The sequence below is a fragment of the Aedes albopictus genome, chromosome 1, assembly GCF_035046485.1.
Source record: "Aedes albopictus strain Foshan chromosome 1, AalbF5, whole genome shotgun sequence".
Taxonomy (NCBI): domain Eukaryota; kingdom Metazoa; phylum Arthropoda; class Insecta; order Diptera; family Culicidae; genus Aedes; species Aedes albopictus.
The window spans coordinates 14,551,316-14,570,057 of record NC_085136.1 but is presented as its reverse complement, the minus strand read 5'-3'; the positions used below and the strand labels follow the sequence as shown (position 1 = coordinate 14,570,057).

The 18,742-nt window shown below is 40.2% G+C and overlaps 1 protein-coding gene across 7 annotated transcripts in view; it reads left to right on the top strand.

Moving 5' to 3' along the window:
* Window positions 1-18,742, top strand: part of LOC109431126 (protein unc-13 homolog B) — a 313,958-nt gene that overhangs the window by 151,637 nt on the left and 143,579 nt on the right. For 3 of the 7 annotated variants that reach the window (XM_062843709.1, XM_062843704.1, XM_062843694.1), the window contains exon 1: window positions 8,714-10,108. The exons of 3 other annotated variants lie outside the window; for them this stretch is intronic. The gene's annotated coding sequence lies outside the window, so the exon portion shown is untranslated. Of the gene's footprint in view, window positions 1-8,712; window positions 10,109-18,742 lie in introns of those variants that run through there. One more of the 7 variants, XM_062843699.1, reaches the window with a different exon arrangement.

The following is an 18,742-nucleotide window of genomic DNA, read 5'->3' as shown; positions in this document are numbered from 1 at the left end:
CCATGTTGCACGATGGTTGAATTTTGATTCAGTGTTTTAAACCCATGAAAACACCTCCAAACGGACTATAAACCCCCAAAAACAAATTTGGAATCCTTTTGTGAACAAATGCATTCAAATGATTTAATAATTAAACGACACATTCTTGAGGTTGCCACCAACGCTAAAAACCCAAAACATAGCAGAATTTTAAAACTTCTAAGAATTACTAGCGCCACCTAACGGATAACCTAGAATCATCGGAAAACCTTTGATGTTCTGATAAATATGGCTAAAGACAATATTCTTCTTTTTTGTAGTGTGATTATCGAAGTACAGGAACTACCTTCCGTGGTTCCTATTCAGGTTCCTTCTGGGACTTCAAGGGATTCCTTCCGGCAGTTTTCCAGGAGTTCCAGGAATCCTGCAGGAATGCCGAAATTCTTACAACGACACATATTGCCCATTTTACTGGCATTTTACCAGATTTGTTGGTATGTCTGAAACGTACTGAAAAAAACTTGTAGTTAGAAGGCTCGAAATGTTGCTAATTCACAAATTGAGAGATAAAATTTGTGAAGAAAAATCGCGTTCTGGTGGGATTCGAACTCACGACTTCATATTCCGCGTCCGACCGTGCCTAGCTCTCGACGCATACTAATTAGACACCACAGCATCTAAGCCGAAAAAAGAAATGAGTTTGTGAAATAGGAGTGTTCACGGTGCGGCTTCGGAGGCAGTTTAGCTTTCTATTCCGCAGAATCATTCTGTGGCTTAGTTGGTTAAAGCGCCGGTCCAGCGAATACGGAATCGTGGGTTCAAATACCACCAGAACGGAATTTGTTTCACTAATTTCATCTCTCAATTTGTCAATTATCAACATTTCGTGCCTTCTAACTACAAGTTTTTCCAGTAAGTCCGAGATTCTTCTAATAATTTCTTTTGGAATGTCTTCAACAGTTTTTCATAGGATTCTGTAGAAGGAAAACCAGAATGAACTCTGGAAGGAATTTCTGGTAAGGCTGCTGGAGGAGTTCCTTAAGAAATCCTTGGAGGAATTCCTCAAAAAAACTTTGAACATCATAAGGAAGTCTTAGAGTGATTCCACAAGAAATTCCTGTGTAAGCTGTAGGAGGAGTTCCTTGAAATGCTCCTGAAAGAGTTATTTAATAACCTCCTATATATTTGTCATTATGGACATCTGGGAGAATTCCAGAATGAACTTCTGGTGGAAAACAGAAAAAAAAATCACAGATGAATCCTAGAAGAATTTCTTAAAGGAATACCGGAAGAAGCCTTTGGAAAATTTTTGGAAGGATTCCTGAAGAAATCTCCGAAGGAACTCCTGAAAATATCTCACGTGGAATTCCTGGAACTAATTCCATAGTAATTCGTTCCGAAATTCCGCAAAGAATTCCTCACGCGGTTTCTCCGTAAATTTATTTCACGATTCCATCAGGATAGGATTTTCTTCTGGGATTCCATGGGACTGGCTCTTTCCTGGATTCCTCCAAGAAGTACCCCTGGTATTCCTCCAGTGATTTTCTCTGAGATTTTTTAAGATAAATTTCTTCAGAGTTTCCACCAGTAGTTCGTGTATTACTCCACAAGTTTCTTCCGAAATATCTCTAGGAATTTGTTCCGAGACTGCTTCATGAGTTCTTTCTGGGATTCCTCCTAAAATTCCTTCTGAGATTACTCCAGCAATCTCTGGAATTCCTCCAAGAATTCCTTCCGTGGCATATCTAGAAACTTATCGAAGATTCCTCCTGGGATTCCTCATGGATTCCATCTTGAGATACTTCTTGGGGTTTTTTCAGAAGCTTCCTCTGCGATTTTTCCAGAAGCTTCATATGAATTCCTTAGAAGATCCAACCTGGGATTGCTCCAAGAACTCCTCCCAGGATTTCTTCTGGAACGTCAAGGAAATCATTCAGCATTTTTTTTAAGGTTCAAGAATCTTCCAAGAATTGTTCCCGAGGTTCCTCCTAAAATTTCTTCCAAGATTCCTCCAAGAATTCTTTTCGAGATTCCCTTAACAGTTTTTTTTTTCTGAATGTCTTCAGAAGTTTTTTTTCTGAGATTTCCAGAATTAATTCCTGGAAAATGGAATCCAGGAATAAACTGTCAGAGGAAACTCTCCAAGGAATTCTTCAAGAAACTCCTGTAGGAGCTTCATGGGGGATTCCTAGAATATTCCCCATGTAATATTCCGTAATAGTTACGCCTTCTTTGGATCGTTCGTTCCATAAGCTGTTATGCAGCTACGTTTGTTAGTTGACGAACTCCAGGAAAAGTTCCTGAAGAAATCTCGAAAGAATCTCGGAAGAAGCGCCTGGAGGAATCATAGATGGAGTTCCCGAAATAATCCTGGAAGGAGTTCTTGAATTTCTTAGATGAATCTTAGGAAAAGAATTCCAGAAAAAAGAAATTCCTGGAGTTATTACAAGAAATTCCGGAAATGAAATGAATGAGTTATCGCAAGGAGTCCAGAAAAAAAATTCAGAAGGGGTTCCTGAAAGAATCTCAACAGGAATCCCAGAAGAAATCCCGGGTGAAATTCTTGAAAGGATCCCAGAAAAAAATCCATGAATAATAGAAGGCTAACACAGAAGGAACCGGAGGAATTCTTGAAAAAAATTCTTGAGAAACCTAAGATGTCTCTGGAGGAATTCCGGGAGGACTTCCTAGATCAATCCCATGTGGAATCTCTTTAGCAATCTCACCAGAAATTTTAGGAAAAATTCAAGAGGGAACTTCTGAAGGAATCCTTAATAAACCCCTTGGTGAATCTTATCAATAACTCCCTGTGAATCTCAGAAGAAACTCCTGGAGGAGTGCTGGAAGAAATTTGTTGAGAAACCACGGAAAGGATGCCTTTGGAATTCCAGAAGAGACTCCTGGAGGTGTGCCTCCAGCAAGTCATAAATCAGCACACTTTCCCAAGCACACAAACCCTACATTATGAATTCAAACGTACCTCTCATGGACAGCTGGCGGAGTTTTTCTAAATCTGAATCGTAAACGTCTAAAAAAAGGCAGTATTGGCGCCGGTATTGGGCGGCCCCTAGGAGATTGCAGTGGAAATTCCTACACGGATTCCTTCAGAAAATTAGAAATTCCACAGAGTATTTTAAGAAGTAAGATGTTATTGCTTGATTGATTTCGTCAGAAATCCTCCCAGGCGTTTCTTCAAGATAAAGGTGGTGTTCTTCCGAAAACTCGTCTTTAATAATTCCTCTGGATATTTATCATAAATTTCAACTGAAAGCAAATTCTTCAGAAGTTTTTTCCGATTTCTTTTTTTCCCGAAAATCTTACAGAAAATGCTACATACATTCTTTCCTTTGGAAACATTTCCTTGGATTCCTTCACAGATTCTTCCAAAAATTCTTCCAATGACTCATCCGGAAATTATCTCCTGGGATCGCTACAGAAGTTCATCCTGGGGTACTTTCAGAAACTTCTCTTGAGCTTCCTCGAGAAAGTTCACAAAGAATTTATTTGGAAAATCTTGCATGAATTGCTTCAAAAGATTTACCAATAATTTATTCAGAACATCCTCCAGGGGCTTTCTAAGCAATCCATTCATGGATTCCTTCAAAAATTTCACTAGATATTTTTTTAAGAACTTTCACCATGGATTTCTTTAGAAAACACTTCAGAAATTCTTCTGAGGGTTTAATAAATTCCCATTTCTCCATGGATACCAGAAATTCTTCCCAAGAGGGTTTCAGACAGTTTTCCAGGGATTACTTCAAAAATAAGTCTGAAGATTCTAACAGAAAATCTTCCAAGAATTCCTTCACATTAGTTTTGATGGATTATTTAAGAAAATCTTTCATGGATTGCTCTAGAAATTCCTCCAAGAGTTTTTTTTTCACAAACTTCCCCCAGGGATCTCTTCAAAAATCCCTCCAGTTACACTAGAACATCTTTTTATGCATCTGGCTGGGGGTGCATACATTAAATATGTGCATAAATAAAAATAAACCCAGACTAATCCACCTAGTGGGGATAGTGCCTGTCTCGTCGAATATGTACTCATGATTTTTCCGTTGACGTAAGCATCCTGAATCCTGTGAATACTTTATTTATAAAAGCAAGAATTTTATACAAGCCATCATCGAGTTGGGAAACCTATTGATGGCAAATATTTCCGACATTATTTTCAATGTATAGGCAGAGCTGAAAAATATCAGACCTCTTAGTTGACTGCGTGACCACCTTTACAGTCTTCGATAAACTTTTTCCTGCACACTTTACTGGTTATTAGATTCATAAAATTTGACCAAAAAATGGAAGCAAGTGATTTTTTTCATACTGAATCCAATTTGAATTTGCATCATATCACTTCCTATGAGATACCCAGAACCGGTTCCAAGACTGTACTGTCTCAAATATGGTCTGAGACTAGTTTCTTGCTATTTTCTGAAAAGCCAAAAATTGATGCGCATGCATGGATTTGATTTATTTTACATTTTGGTCGTTCTGGCGGGACATACAAAACGGGTTCTGGAAACTACCGGTAGTCTCTGATGTGACCAAAGGCTGTGTTCTTGCAAACCGTTCATCAGATTATCAAAAAAAAAAGCCACGATTTAATGTGTCGCATACATGGGTTTGGCTCCCATTTGCATTTGACCACTTCCAACGGGACACCCGGAACCGGTTCCGGAATACTGCTGGTTGTACCAAATATGGTCTGAAACCATTTTGTTCCTAACCGTTCATCAGGTTATCTAAAGAGCCGCGATTTGATGTGTCGCATGTATGGTTTTTTTTTTCACTTTTATATTTGACCACTTCCAACGGGACACCCGGAATCGGTTCCGGAATACTGCTGGTTGTACCAAATATGGTCTGAAACCATTTTGTTCCTAACCGTTCATCAGGTTATCTAAAGAGCCGCGATTTGATGTGTCGCATGTATGGTTTTTTTTTTCACTTTTATATTTGACCACTTCCAACGGGACACCCGGAACCGGTTCCGGAATACTGCTGGTTGTACCAAATATGGTCTGAAACCATTTTGTTCCTAACCGTTCATCAGGTTATCTAAAGAGCCGCGATTTGATGCCTCGCATGTATGGGTTTTTTTTTTCACTTTTATATTTGACCACTTCCGGCGGGACATCCGGAACCGATTCCAGAGCACTACCGGTAGTCGCTGGTATGATCTAAGGCTATTTTCCTGCTTACCATTCTTCAGGTTATCGAAAAAGCTGCTATTTGATGTGACGCATGCATGGGTTTGGTCTAGGGTTTGGTTCACTTTTATGTTTGGCCATTTCCGGCGGGGCACCCGGAACCGATTCCGGAACACTATCGGTTCAGATATGGCCTGAGACTATGTGTCGCATGCACGGTTTTGTAGCATTTTCATATCTGGCGCCTTCCTGGGGTACCGGTCCGGAACACCTAAATGGCCATAACTCCGGAACGGCTAAACCGATTCGAACCATTTTCGATAGGAAACAATGGGACCAGATTCCGCGTCGAATGAACCGCCACACACACATTTTTGGAGTGAACATATAGCCTTTCCAGTACACTTAGTGTACGAGAAAGGCAAAAAGGCATAAAAAGAGGGAATTTGTGACTAAATTAAGTTGAGGTTGTAATGAAGAAACTTAATTTGCGAGTACAGGTCTTGTTTCTGGGCGTTTGAGATGGAGCCAAGGGGATTTCCCGGAAGTTCCCAGAGAGCCCAAAAGAGGGAGCTACAAGGGACTTTAGGGGCGTTTCAGGTGGTTGTAACGGGAATTTTATGAGTTTTTTAAGGGCGTTCCGTCAGGTTTTGTTCGCGTTTTAATGGGTTTCAAGAGACTTCAAGGGCGAATTAGAGGGGTATCAGAAGCCTTTGAAGGGCGTTTTTTTCAGGAAGGTTTCGAAGCTTTTTGTAGACGTTCCACAAGGTTTCAGAGACATTTGAATTAACATGATTCAGGTTAGGGTCGTATCATGGAAGGTTTCAGGAAAATCCTTCAATCAAAGAGGATTTCAAGGGCATTTCAATGGGGTTATGGATGTTCCAGAGACCCCGGACACCGTGTAACGCACCTAAGACCATCCGAAACCCCAAAAACCTCTTCGTAACACCTCTGAAACCCGTTGGAAATCCTCTGAAACTTCATGAAATCTTGTAGAGATTTTTTTCGGAAAGATCACTCGGGATTTCTTCAGAAACCTCTATCTGATTTTTTTTTCAGAGATTCATCGAAGGATGCTTTCAGAAATTGATTGAAATTGATTTAACCATTTCTTATAAGATTTTTCTTATATTCAGGAATTCGTTTGGGCATTCCTTCAAGAACTGCTCCAGGCTAAAAAAAAAACTCAGGAATTTATTCTGAGATTCCGTCAGAGACTCTTGCGTTATTTCTTTCTGTGGTTCAAGCAGGGATTCCGCCATACTCCGTATTATTTCTTTTAGTTCTCCAAGACTCCCTCAGGAATACCTTCCAATATTTTTACTTGTATTTTTTTCAGACATTTTTCAAGGATTTTCTTCAAGGATACATTAGGAAATTTCAACTTGGAATCATCCCTCAATTTTTACAAGGAATTTGTACAGGATTTTTTTTAATTCCTATATTTATTTCTTCAGATATTATATTTGCAGATACTTATCCGTTTGATCCTTCAGATATTGCTCTGGGATTCCTTCAGAAATACGTCGATGAATTCCTCCCGGAATTCCATCAGAAAGTCGTTCAGAAATTATATTAAAACATCTTTTCAAATATCCTTCTAATAATATCTAAAGAGAATATGATTGGAATTCAACCAGGGGTTTTCCATGTATTTTTTCGGGTACTCCTCTGTAGTTTTCTTTAGCAAGTCCTCCTTTGGTTTCTTCGAGAATTTCCTTTAGATTGCTTCAAATACTTCGTCAGTGATGCTTTCAAGAATTCCTCTAGAAAGTTTAAGAAGGAACTAGTTCCGAAATCCATTAAGATAGTCCTCTGGGGATTCCTTCTCATTTTTTTTTTTTTTTTTTGAGGAGTCCTTTAGAAATATCTCCAGAGCCTACTAAAGTATTCCAAGGATTTATTTGGGAATTCTAGTAGGGATTCCTCCAGAACTATTCTTTTCCCAATTTTTATTGATTTTTTTCTTCAAAAGTTCTAATAGAGATTCCTATCGAAAAAGAATCCACGAGATCTTGATTCTTTCAATTTTACTACCAGCTGCAGCCTTCGACCTTCTGTTCTGTCAACCTTTTGATTAAGTTATTTTTTTTATTTCGACCTTTCGATCCTTTGACTCTTCTAGCTTTTAACCCTTCGATTTTTCGTCCTTTCGACATTCGATCTTCTGACCTTTGACCCCTCGGTCGTCGACTTTTTGTCATAGATTCACTTGGATACAAGCGACCTGCGTTAAAACTTAAACAACCCGTTCAACCTTTCAGGACGTGCACCATCAAGCAGTGGAAACTGCACCGCGCTCGCGCTATATACGACGAGCGAGGTTTTTTGGTAATGTTGTACTTTCTACAACAGCGCGCGCGCGCGCTGAAGGGTTACAAATATTTAGCGGGTTGCAAAGAGGCATCGTGCATTTTGTTGAATCTCATTTCCAAGTCTAATTTTATAAAACGACTACTATGAGGTTCTACTGAAGTGATCAGTAGAATCATTTATAGAGGAAACTAGCTGTCCCCGGCAAACTTTGTCTTGCCTACTACGTTTTTTGACGTTTCAAGTCCCTAGCCAAGCGCCCAAGTCCCCGTTCAAAATGTATGAAAACCCGATTTTTAAAAACTCTCAATTTTCCCATGTTTTAGGCCTCATAAACCTTCCTTGGGTGAAAACTAACAGAACAAAACTAAGACGACCCAAATCGGACCTTCCGTTCGTAAGTTATGCGCGGTCCCACGTATGCCACTGCATTTTTATATATATAGATTCTCAAAACTATGTTGAATAATCATTGGAAGGAATCCTTCTAGCACCTACCAATCTCGTTCTATCATGTTCCACCAAATTTTGATAATTAGTCAGTTTCATAGGGGTTTTGAGAACATTCATAAAACCTAATTGCTTTTATTTTGGTTTTATAATGGTTCTAATAACATTTTCTAGTCTACATGACTAAAACAATACATTCTTCCCAAGTAACATTTTGATGGCCAATAAGTCTTGTAGAGGTTTTTAGAACCACACTTAAACCTAATGTCTTTTTTTTGGTTTTATGATAGTTCTAAGAAACTTTTCTGGTCTATATGACATGGTTGGGCTCTTCAAAAACTTTTTTTACAACTTTAGGAGAAACTCCTCAAGATATATTCACAACCAGAGACGAACCAGTCGATGGCTGGAAGTCTCTCAAATATAGATGAAGAAAATTTTATCTAATTTTTAAGAAAATTCTCCTTAAACACAACAACTATTCTGGCTCCACTGCATCGCAATCACTCATGGCGTCCTTTGCTCGGAGATGTTCCGCAATCCAAACGCTCCCATCGAATGCTTTCCATGGTCTTCTTCTCCACCAAGCACACAGGAAGGAGCCCCAATTCGGGGGGTTGTTCTGCTCAGTCAACGGCATTCTCTCTCGACTGAATCCCGCCCGCCAGCCATCATGATTATCACTGCACATACCTACCTACCATAATAACTGGCACGCGAGGAAAATCGACGAGAGCTTGAGAGCGTGACGAGCTGGAGAGTCACTCTCAGTGAGATTCGACAGGACCCATCAAACTGGACTGGAATCGGCAGCCGTAGCTCCAGCAGCAGCACCGTGTGACTGCTAAATCCAGGAAGTGTCCCGCAAACATACATTCTAACCGCGTCCGCCGAGAAAGACAGAGGCCACTTCGTCTTCGTCAGCCAGAAACACGGGAACGCGCATCAGAGTGTTCGGTCCTTGCCCGCCGCCTGCTTCGATTTGAAAATACCCACCACTGGCTTGGCTGGTGCTTGCTGGGATCCGTGTGGTGCTGTGGGTGTGTGCATGCGTGTTAGTGTGGGGGTCTGTGAAGTGAAAACCGACGTCGTCGTGAGTGCGAGTAAAAAAGGGCCTGCGGACGAACGGAGGAAGAAAGGAACGACGACGAGGAGAAGGAAAAGTCCCACATTTTCCCTAAAGTCGAGCCAGGGCGGCCGCAGCCATCCCGAGAATTGATTTTTCTTGTTCCTGTTCCCGTGGAAAATCGGTTCCCTGTTGTTCCCGATTGTTCGATTTCGGTGTGTGGAAGGGCCGTCGCAAACGGAAGAAAAAAGGGCTCGCTGCCTGGTTGGGCTTTCCTTTACCTTCACTGAGAGTGCCTGAAGGGGATGGATCTGTGGAAAATCGCCTTTTCCTAGAAGGAGCGCGCGGCCAACAAACGACGAGAAGAAGAGCGGAACGTGTGTATTTTTTTTTTTTCGGGGAGTCGCGAGTAGCGTCAAGAATCGAAGCAGCGCGTCAAGTGGTGCGGTCGAGTGCAAGGCCTACTACCCTTACTGATCGTAGTAGGCGAAAAACTAACAAAAGCTTGTAGCGATTTCTGTTTTTTTGATACGAAGTTGTTATTTTTTGTTGCTGAAACGACCAAGTGCGTGCTTTATTTCGGTGTTCGGGTGTGTGTTTGGGGAAAACGCGTGTGTGAGGGAGGAATCGCCGAGGAGTAACAAAAGTGAAGCAAAGCAAGCGTATCAGAGTCGGAGTGGGCAGGGTTGGAAAAGTGGCGGGGCAGCACGGAGGACAGCAGCAGCAGCAGGCGTTGCGGATCGATTGCCAAAGGATTAACGTACTACACCACAAAGGCGGCCGAGGGGAAGCGGAAGGCGGGAGAGCTGGAGGACGACGAAGAGGACGAGGAGGAGGAGACGGTTCCCGAGTTGGACGGAAAAACGGAGCACTTTTGCACCGGCCAGCACAGGCAGGAACAGCAGGAGTATCACCAGGAGTGCTGTTATGCCTTGCTACGCTTGAACCAAAATATTTACCCGCATATCTCTGGTGGATTGCAGTGTTGCTTCGGACGAGGACATCCAACGGACCAGGCGCTGCAGGAGGGGCAACTTGCGGCCGGGACCGCACCGGACGAATTCCTCCAAGTGGGGTGGTCGTCCGGGTATAGAGAAGACGAAGGAGCAACGGCTGCGGCTGCAGCCTCAACAGCACAAACGACAAGGTATTTATGGGCAACAGTTTTACGCTTGTAGGATGTAGGACAAAATCCCCCACCGCCTACTCAGGTCCTTCAACTCCCTTTACCTTTCAATTCGAGGAAGCACAGCCTACTGGAAAAAAGGGGAGAAGAACAAACATCTCTCGGAAAACGAGAGGTCTACACCTAATGAAATCTGACATTTTCTATACGGGCTTATCTTGTCTCTATGGCCATTTGCCATCGTGCCGTCGTGTCTAGCACCGAACGAACGTGGGAAGCATCGGCAGCAGCAGTATGCTGCTTAGTCGTTCTATCCGACTTCATACATTTTCACCGCATCACCAAGAATTATGAGAGTGTCCCACCCCTCTCCTTCAATACACCCAACCTAGGATAGGATACGACACCTAGTCAGCCCAAAAGAGACCAATTTGGGGACCAATAATCTTAGCAACGCGGAAAAACAAGACAGCAAGCTGTGAAATTAGACAGAGAAGTTGCAGGTGTCACATCCTATCCTAGCACCCAACCAAAAACGAGATAATTTGATGTTACGCGCATGTTTGTATTGTGCTCAAGTTGCAGCAGGCAACTTGATTGACAACGGACAGACAAACAGTCGAGTAGCCTCGGCCACAAATTAGTGCCTCCACCCACCCCCAAACCTAGCTGCTTTCTTTCCAGCTTACCTATATGTGTACAGAACCACTTAACTCTCGAACGTCATTCGACACTACTTCTTCTTGATCAATAACTTAGGGACTCGGTCGTCGTGGCCGCCGTAGCCGCCGACGCCACACGCCATAAAATCCATTAACGGATGCTATCCTCCCCGGCTCCTTGGTTCTCACGGTTTCTCTGTCCTCGTTTATCTTGTCTACTTACTGTGTTGTGGGCTGAAAAGAAGAGTAGGCGCGTCTTCACAGGCGACGAAAGCGGATTAGTAGGCCTGGAGTTTTTGTGTTTAACATTTCTAATTTTCAAGGACTGCTGTGAAGTCGAGATGACGTTTAAATGTTTCGAATGCAGATGTGTATGAACATTTTATAAATGCATTGGGCACAGCAAATGTTACTTCTATGAGCCTCTGTACGAATTTGCCCTGTCCTGCTCACTCCCACAGATAATTTGAAAACACCGCGCACAGTAAAAGTCACATTTGACTTTTACTGTGCGAACTGTTTTCAAATTTTCTGTGGGAGTGAGCAGTACGCCAGATTCGTGCAGAGGCTCATGTACGTTTCCCTAGACGTTTCCCTAACACAAATTGGATAATAATATCTAAAGAAAACAATGGTCGCAAGAATTGAAAGAAGTTGAATTAGCGAAGCTTCGAAAGACAAAATTTCCAGTTTTTGGTTGCAGAAACTGAAAGTAGCTTGCCTCGGTTTCATTTTCAAACAATGTCAAGGTTTTGTTTCTGCCGAGATTTCAAGCAAAGATAGGCATAGAAGCTTATTATCAAGGACTATGACGAAATGTTTGCAAAGAATTTATGTAGACTTTTAATAAAATACTTATTGAATTGCTGATGAACTATTCAGACTGAGATGCACCCTCAATCTTGAGTGGATTCTTATTACAAGTTTTATTTTTGTGTTAAATGTGCTATTTTAACTTGTAAATATTCCCCTAGTATTAATGCACATTTATAGGGCTCTGGCAGAATAGAGGCCCGCAATCCTATTTCGATTGAAAACATTCAGGCCATTTTGGACCGTGATTAAGTACTAGAGATGTAAACCTTTCCCTGGCACAGACTTCAAGTTATAGAACTCTAGTGATGAAACCCGAATCAGGAAGCCCCTTAGGATTAGAAATCCTAGACAAAACTCAAGCTATGAAAGCAACTAATGCTGCAAACAAAAGGCAAGCTGCCTGAGAAAATACGATTACAGGATTGACTGATGAACCAACAACATTTATGACACCTTGTCATCCTGAAATCGGAAATTGTTATCCATTAGGGTAACAGGGCAAAATATATGTTCTGTGTTGTTCATGTCCAAATGTGTTGTCCTAGTTTGTTACGCATTTGTAAGGTTCCTCTATAATATGGTATATTTTAATAAGCATTTGTAGTGCTTCATTTTTTTCGTAATATTCTTCGCAGATGAGGCGACTTTTGAAGAATTATGCCACATAACGTTTATTTCTGCAAAAATTGATATTTACCCAGCGTTATTTTGAGATTCATGAAGTACTAGAGCTTGTTTTAATTTGCCGATTCGAATTACTTGGTGCTTCTTTCACTGCTAAGCAGTCAGCTGAGCCAACTAATACAGTAAATAATGCCAAAAACTTTTCAGAAATTAGCCCAAGCAACACTTATGTCACATATGAGTCATGGAAAATCAAGTTTTGGGTGCACAGAAGTCAATATGGCACTTCTGTGACCAGGGATGCCATACAGGGGATGGCCAAAATGTTTGGGATACAGATTAATCTATATTATACAGATTTGTGAGCATCCGTACAGATTTCGTTTTATATGTAAAATACGTGAAATACATATGTTTGGACTAGAGGAGCTACAGTGATACAGATTCTTCAAAAAAAAATATCTGTCATCCCTGTCTGTGAAATGTGTACTGTTTGGAAGGTAAATAAGGTCAACACTTTACAGTAAAATTTGGATTCCTATGGACCAAATGAAGTACTGGATGTGCTTCCTAGTTGAAATCCATGTATAACGTCTTAGTTTTTTTTTACTGAAGACGTGAACATTTGTACCAATTTACAACTCTTTGAAATGCAATCAAATTTTTAAAAGATCAATCGTAAAACCAAAGTAATCCTGTTTTGGTTTATAAAAGTTCTGAGAACCTCCTCAATTCTAATTGACTTTAAAAAGTTATTTTTAAATGCCTCCTGTGATTCTTAGCTTATTTTTAGTAATTATAAGAATAGAATTCGAGTTCTTGTAGCAAATATTGGTAGATTATGTTACGGGTATAAATATTTGTTACATTTATAAGACAGAATAATTGTTTAATTTGTCATAAGTTTATTATTCCTGCGTTCTTTGTGTTACATGTTGAATTTTAACTTGTAAATATTCCCCTAGTATTAATTAACATTTATAGGGTTCTGGCAGAATAGAGGCCCATGAATTGCAATCCTATCTCGATTGCCAACATTCAGGCCATTTCGGGCCGCGATTAATCACTAGAGACGTAAACCTTTCCCTGGCACAGACTTCAAGTTGTTGATCTCAAGTATCGAACCCCGAAACGGGATGCCCGATTAGGATTAGTTTTCCTAGACAAAACCAAGCTATGAACACAGGAACAAATGCTGTGAACTAAAAGGCAAACTGCCAAATAAAATACAATTCCAGGATGACTGATGGACCCAAACCAAAGCATAAAACCTCGTCATCCTGTGATCGGAAGATGTTATCCATCTGGATAATAGTCATGTGTTGTCTTGCGTCAATTTGTGATGTCTCTTATTTATGCATTTGTAAGGTTCTATGTGTATCGTGATATGTTAATACTTTGTAATAATTAATTTCTTTTATTTTTGTAACAATTATAAGCAAAATTTTGAGAAATTTTTCGTAAGTTATTCACTGGAATTCCTCTCCAGAATTTCGAAATTCCTCAAAGGTATTAATCGAAATCCCTCACAGGAAACCACTGGAATTTCTCTCAGGAAATCAGCGGAATGAAATCAGGAATTCACCGGAATTCATCACAGAAATTTACCAGAATTTCTCTAAGGAATTCACTAGAATTCCTCTCAGGAAATCACAGGAATTCACCGGAATTCGTCACAGGAATTTACCAGAATTTCTGTCGGGAATTCATTAGAGTTCCTTTCAGGAATTCAATGAAATTTCTCTCAAGAATTCATTAGAATTTCTCTCAGGAATTCAGTAGAATTCTTCTCAGTAATACACTGGAATTCCTCTCATGAAGTCACTGGAATTCCCCTCTGGATTTCACTAGAATTTCTCTTAGAAATGAACTGAAATTCTTCACAGGAATTCACTAGAATTCCTGTCGGAATTCACTAGACTTCCTCTCGGAATCCATTATAATTCCTTAGAGATTTCATTACATTTTCTATCGGAATTCACCAGAATTCCTCTCGGAATTCACTGGAATTCCTTTCAGGAATTCACTAGAATTCTTCTCAGGAATTCTCTAACATTTCTCCCAGGAATTGACTAGAATTCCTCTCAGGAATTCACTAGAATTCTCTTGAGAATTTCTGGAAGGAATTGTAGTAAATTCCTGAGAGGAATTGTAGTGAATTGCTGAGAGGAATTGTAGTGAAATCCTGAGAGGAATTCTAGTGACTCCTGAGAGGAATTCTAGTGAATTCTGAGAAGCATTCTAGTGAATTCCTGAGAGGTATTCTAGTGAATTCCTGAGAGGAATTCTAGTGAATTCCAGAGAGGAATTCTAGTGAATTCCTGAGAGGAATTCTGGTGAATTCCTGAGAGGAATTAAAGTGAATTCTAGTGAATTCCTGAGAGGAATTCTAGTGAATTCCTGAGAGGAATTCTAGTGAATTCCTGAGAGGAATTCTAGTGAATTCCTGAGAGGAATTCTAGTGAATTCCTGAGAGGAATTGTAGTGAATTCCTGAGAGGAATTGTAGTGAATTCCTGAGAAGAATTGTAGTGAACCCCTGAGAGAAATTGTAGTAAATTGCTGACAGGAATTGTTATGAATTCCTTAGATGAATTGTAGTGAATTCCTGAAAGGAATTCTGGTGAATTCCTGAGAGGAATTCTAGTGAATTCCTGAGAGGATTTCTAGTGAATTCCTGAGAGGAATTCTAGTGAATTCCTGAGAGGAATTCTAGTGAATTCCTGAGAGGAATTCTAGTGAATTCCTGAGAGGAATTCTAGTGAATTCCTGAGAGGATTTCTAGTGAATTCCTAAGAGAAATTCTAGGGAACTCCAAAGAAAAATTTAAGTGACTTCCTGAGAGGAATTCTAGTAAATTCCTGAGAATAACCTGATGAAATCCAGCTAACAAACGTCTTTTTACTGAATTAAATAGGGGTATTCATTTAACAGCGTAAACTGCTGGTTAAAGATTATCTTAATTAAACGTCACGATAAGGATTTCACTTGAATTCCTCTCAGGAATTCACTAGACTTGCTCTCAGGAATTTACCAGAATTCCTCTCAGGAATTCACCAGAATTCCTTTCAGGAATTCACCAGAAATTCTAGAGAATACCTAAGAGGCATTCTAGTGAATTCCTGAGAGGAATTCTAGTGAATTCCTGAGAGAAATTCAAGTGAATTCTGAGAGGAATTCCAATGAATTCCTGAGAGGAATTCTAGTAAATTCCTGAGAGGAATTCCAGTGAATTCCTGAGAGGAATTCTGGTGAATTCCTGAGAGGCATTCAAGTGAATTCCTAAGAAGAATACAACTGAATTCCTGGAAGGAGTTCTGGTGAATTCCTGAGTGGAATTCTACTGAATTCCTGAGCGGAATTCTACTGAATTCCTGAGAGGAATACTACTGAATTCCTGAAAAATTCTATGGAATTCCCGAGACGAATTCTGGTGAATTCCTGAGAGGAATTCTGGTGAATTCCTGAGAGGAATTCTGGAGAATTACTGAGAGGAATTCTGATGAATTCCTGAGAGACATTCTGCTGAATTCCTGAGAAGAATTCTACTGAATTCCTGAGAGGAAGTCTAGTGAATTCCTGAGAGGAATTCTAGTGAATTCCTGAGAGGGATGCTACTGAATTCCTAAGAGGAATTCTACTGAATTCCAGAGAGGAATTCTAGTGAATTCCTGAGAGGATTTCTAGTGAATTCCTAAGAGAAATTCTAGGGAACTCCAAAGAAAAATTTAAGTGAATTCCTGAGAGGAATTCTAGTAAATTCCTGAGAATAACCTGATGAAATCCAGCTAACAAACGTCTTTTTACTGAATTAAATAGGGGTATTCATTTAACAGCGTAAACTGCTAGTTAATGATTATCCTAATTAAACGTCACGATGAGGATTTCACTTGAATTCCTCTCAGGAATTCACTAGACTTGCTCTCAGAAATTCACCAGAATTCCTCTCAGGAATTCACCAGAATTCCTCATAGGAATTCACCAGAATTCCTCTCAGGAATTTACCAGAATTCCTTTCAGGAATTCACCAGAAATTCTCTCAGGAATTCACTGGAATTCCTCTCAGAAATTCATCAGAATTCCTGTCAGGAATTCAACAGAATTCCTCTCAGGAATTCAACAGAATTCCTCACAGGAATTCACTAGAATTCCTCTCAGGAATTCACCAGAATTCCTCTCAGGAATTAACCAGAAATTCTCTCAGGAATTCACTAGAATGCCTCTCAGAAATTCACCAGAATTCCTGTCAGGAATTCTACAGAATTCCTCTCAGGAATTCAACAGAATTCCTCAAAGGAATTCACTAGAATTCCTCAAAGGAATTCACTAGAATTCCTCTCAGGAATTCAACAGAATTCCTCTCAGGAATTCAACAGAATTCCTCTCAGGAATTCAACAGAATTCCTCTCAGGAATTCAACAGAATTCCTCTCAGGAATTCACTAGAATTCCTCTCAGGAATTCACTAGAATTCCTCTCAGGAATTCAACAGAATTCCTCTCAGGAATTCAACAGAATTCCTCTCAGGAATTCAACAGAATTCCTCTCAGGAATTCAACAGAATTCCTCTCAGGAAATCAACAGAATTCCTAACAGGAATTCAACAGAATTCCTCTTAGCAATTCAATAGAATTCCTCTCAGGAATTCACTAGAATTCCTCTCAGGAATTCACTAGAATTCCTCTCAGGAATTCACTAGAATTCCTCTCAGGAATTCACTAGAATTCCTCTCAGGAATTCACTAGAATTCCTCTCAGGAATTCACTAGAATTCCTCTCAGGAATTCACTAGAATTCCTCTCAGGAATTCACTAGAATTCCTCTCAGGAATTCACTAGAATTCCTCTCAGGAATTCACTAGAATTCCTCTCAGGAATTCACTAGAATTCCTCTCAGGAATTCACTAGAATTCCTCTCAGGAATTCACTAGAATTCCTCTCAGGAATTCACTAGAATTCCTCTCAGGAATTCACCAGAATTCCTCTCAGGAATTCACCAGAATTCCTCTCAGGAATTCACCAGAATTCCTCTCACGAATGCACCAGAATTCCTCTCAGGAATTTACCAGAATTCCTCTCAGGAATTTACCAGAATTCCTCTCAGGAATGCACCAGTATTCCTCTCAGGAACTCACCAGAATTCCTCTCAGGATTTCAACAGAACTTCTCTCAGGAATTCACCAGAATTTCTCTCAGGAATTCACCAGAATTCCTCTCAGGAATTCACTAGAATTCCTCTCAGGAACTCACCACAATTCCTCTCAGGAATTCAACAGAATTTCTCTCAAGAATTCAACAGAATTCCTCTCAGGAATTCACCAGAATTCCTGTCAGGAATTCTACAGAATTCCTCTCAGGAATTCACCAGAATTCCTCTCAGGAATCCAACAGAATTCCTCAAAGGAATTCACTAGAATTCCTCTCAGGAATTCAACAGAATTCCTCTCAGGAATTCAACAGAATTTCTCTCAGCTATTCAACAGAATTCCTCTCAGGAATTCAACAGAATTCCTCTCAGGAATTCAACAGAATTCCTCTCAGGAATTCAACAGAATTCCTCTCAGGAAATCAACAGAATTCCTAACAGGAATTCAACAGAATTCCTCTTAGCAATTCAACAGAATTCCTCTTAGCAATTCAACAGAATTCCTCTCAGGAACTCACCACAATTCCTCTCAGGAATTCAACAGAATTTCTCTCAAGAATTCAACAGAATTCCTCTCAGGAATTCACCAGAATTCCTGTCAGGAATTCTACAGAATTCCTCTCAGGAATTCACCAGAATTCCTCTCAGGAATCCAACAGAATTCCTCAAAGGAATTCACTAGAATTCCTCTCAGGAATTCAACAGAATTCCTCTCAGGAATTCAACAGAATTTCTCTCAGCTATTCATCAGAATTCCTCTCAGGAATTCAACAGAATTCCTCTCAGGAATTCAACAGAATTCCTCTCAGGAATTCAACAGAATTCCTCTCAGGAAATCAACAGAATTCCTAACAGGAATTCAACAGAATTCCTCTTAGCAATTCAACAGAATTCCTCTTAGCAATTCAACAGAATTCCTCTCAGGAATTCACTAGAATTCCTCTAAGGAATTCACTAGAATTCCTCTCAGGAATTGACTAGAATTCCTCTCAGGAATTGACTAGAATTCCTCTCAGGAATTCACTAGAATTCCTCTCAGGAATTCACTAGAATTCCTCTCAGGAATTCACTAGAATTCCTCTCAGGAATTCATTAGAATTCCTCTCAGGAATTCATTAGAATTCCTCTCAGGAATTCACCAGAATTCCTCTCAGGAATTCACCAGAATTCCTCTCACGAATGCACCAGAATTCCTCTCAGGAATTTACCAGAATTCCTCTCAGGAATTTACCAGAATTCCTCTCAGGAATGCACCAGTATTCCTCTCAGGAACTCACCAGAATTCCTCTCAGGATTTCAACAGAACTTCTCTCAGGAATTCAACAGAATTTCTCTCAGGAATTCACCAGAATTTCTCTCAGGAATTCACCAGAATTCCTCTCAGGAATTCACTAGAATTCCTCTCAGGAAC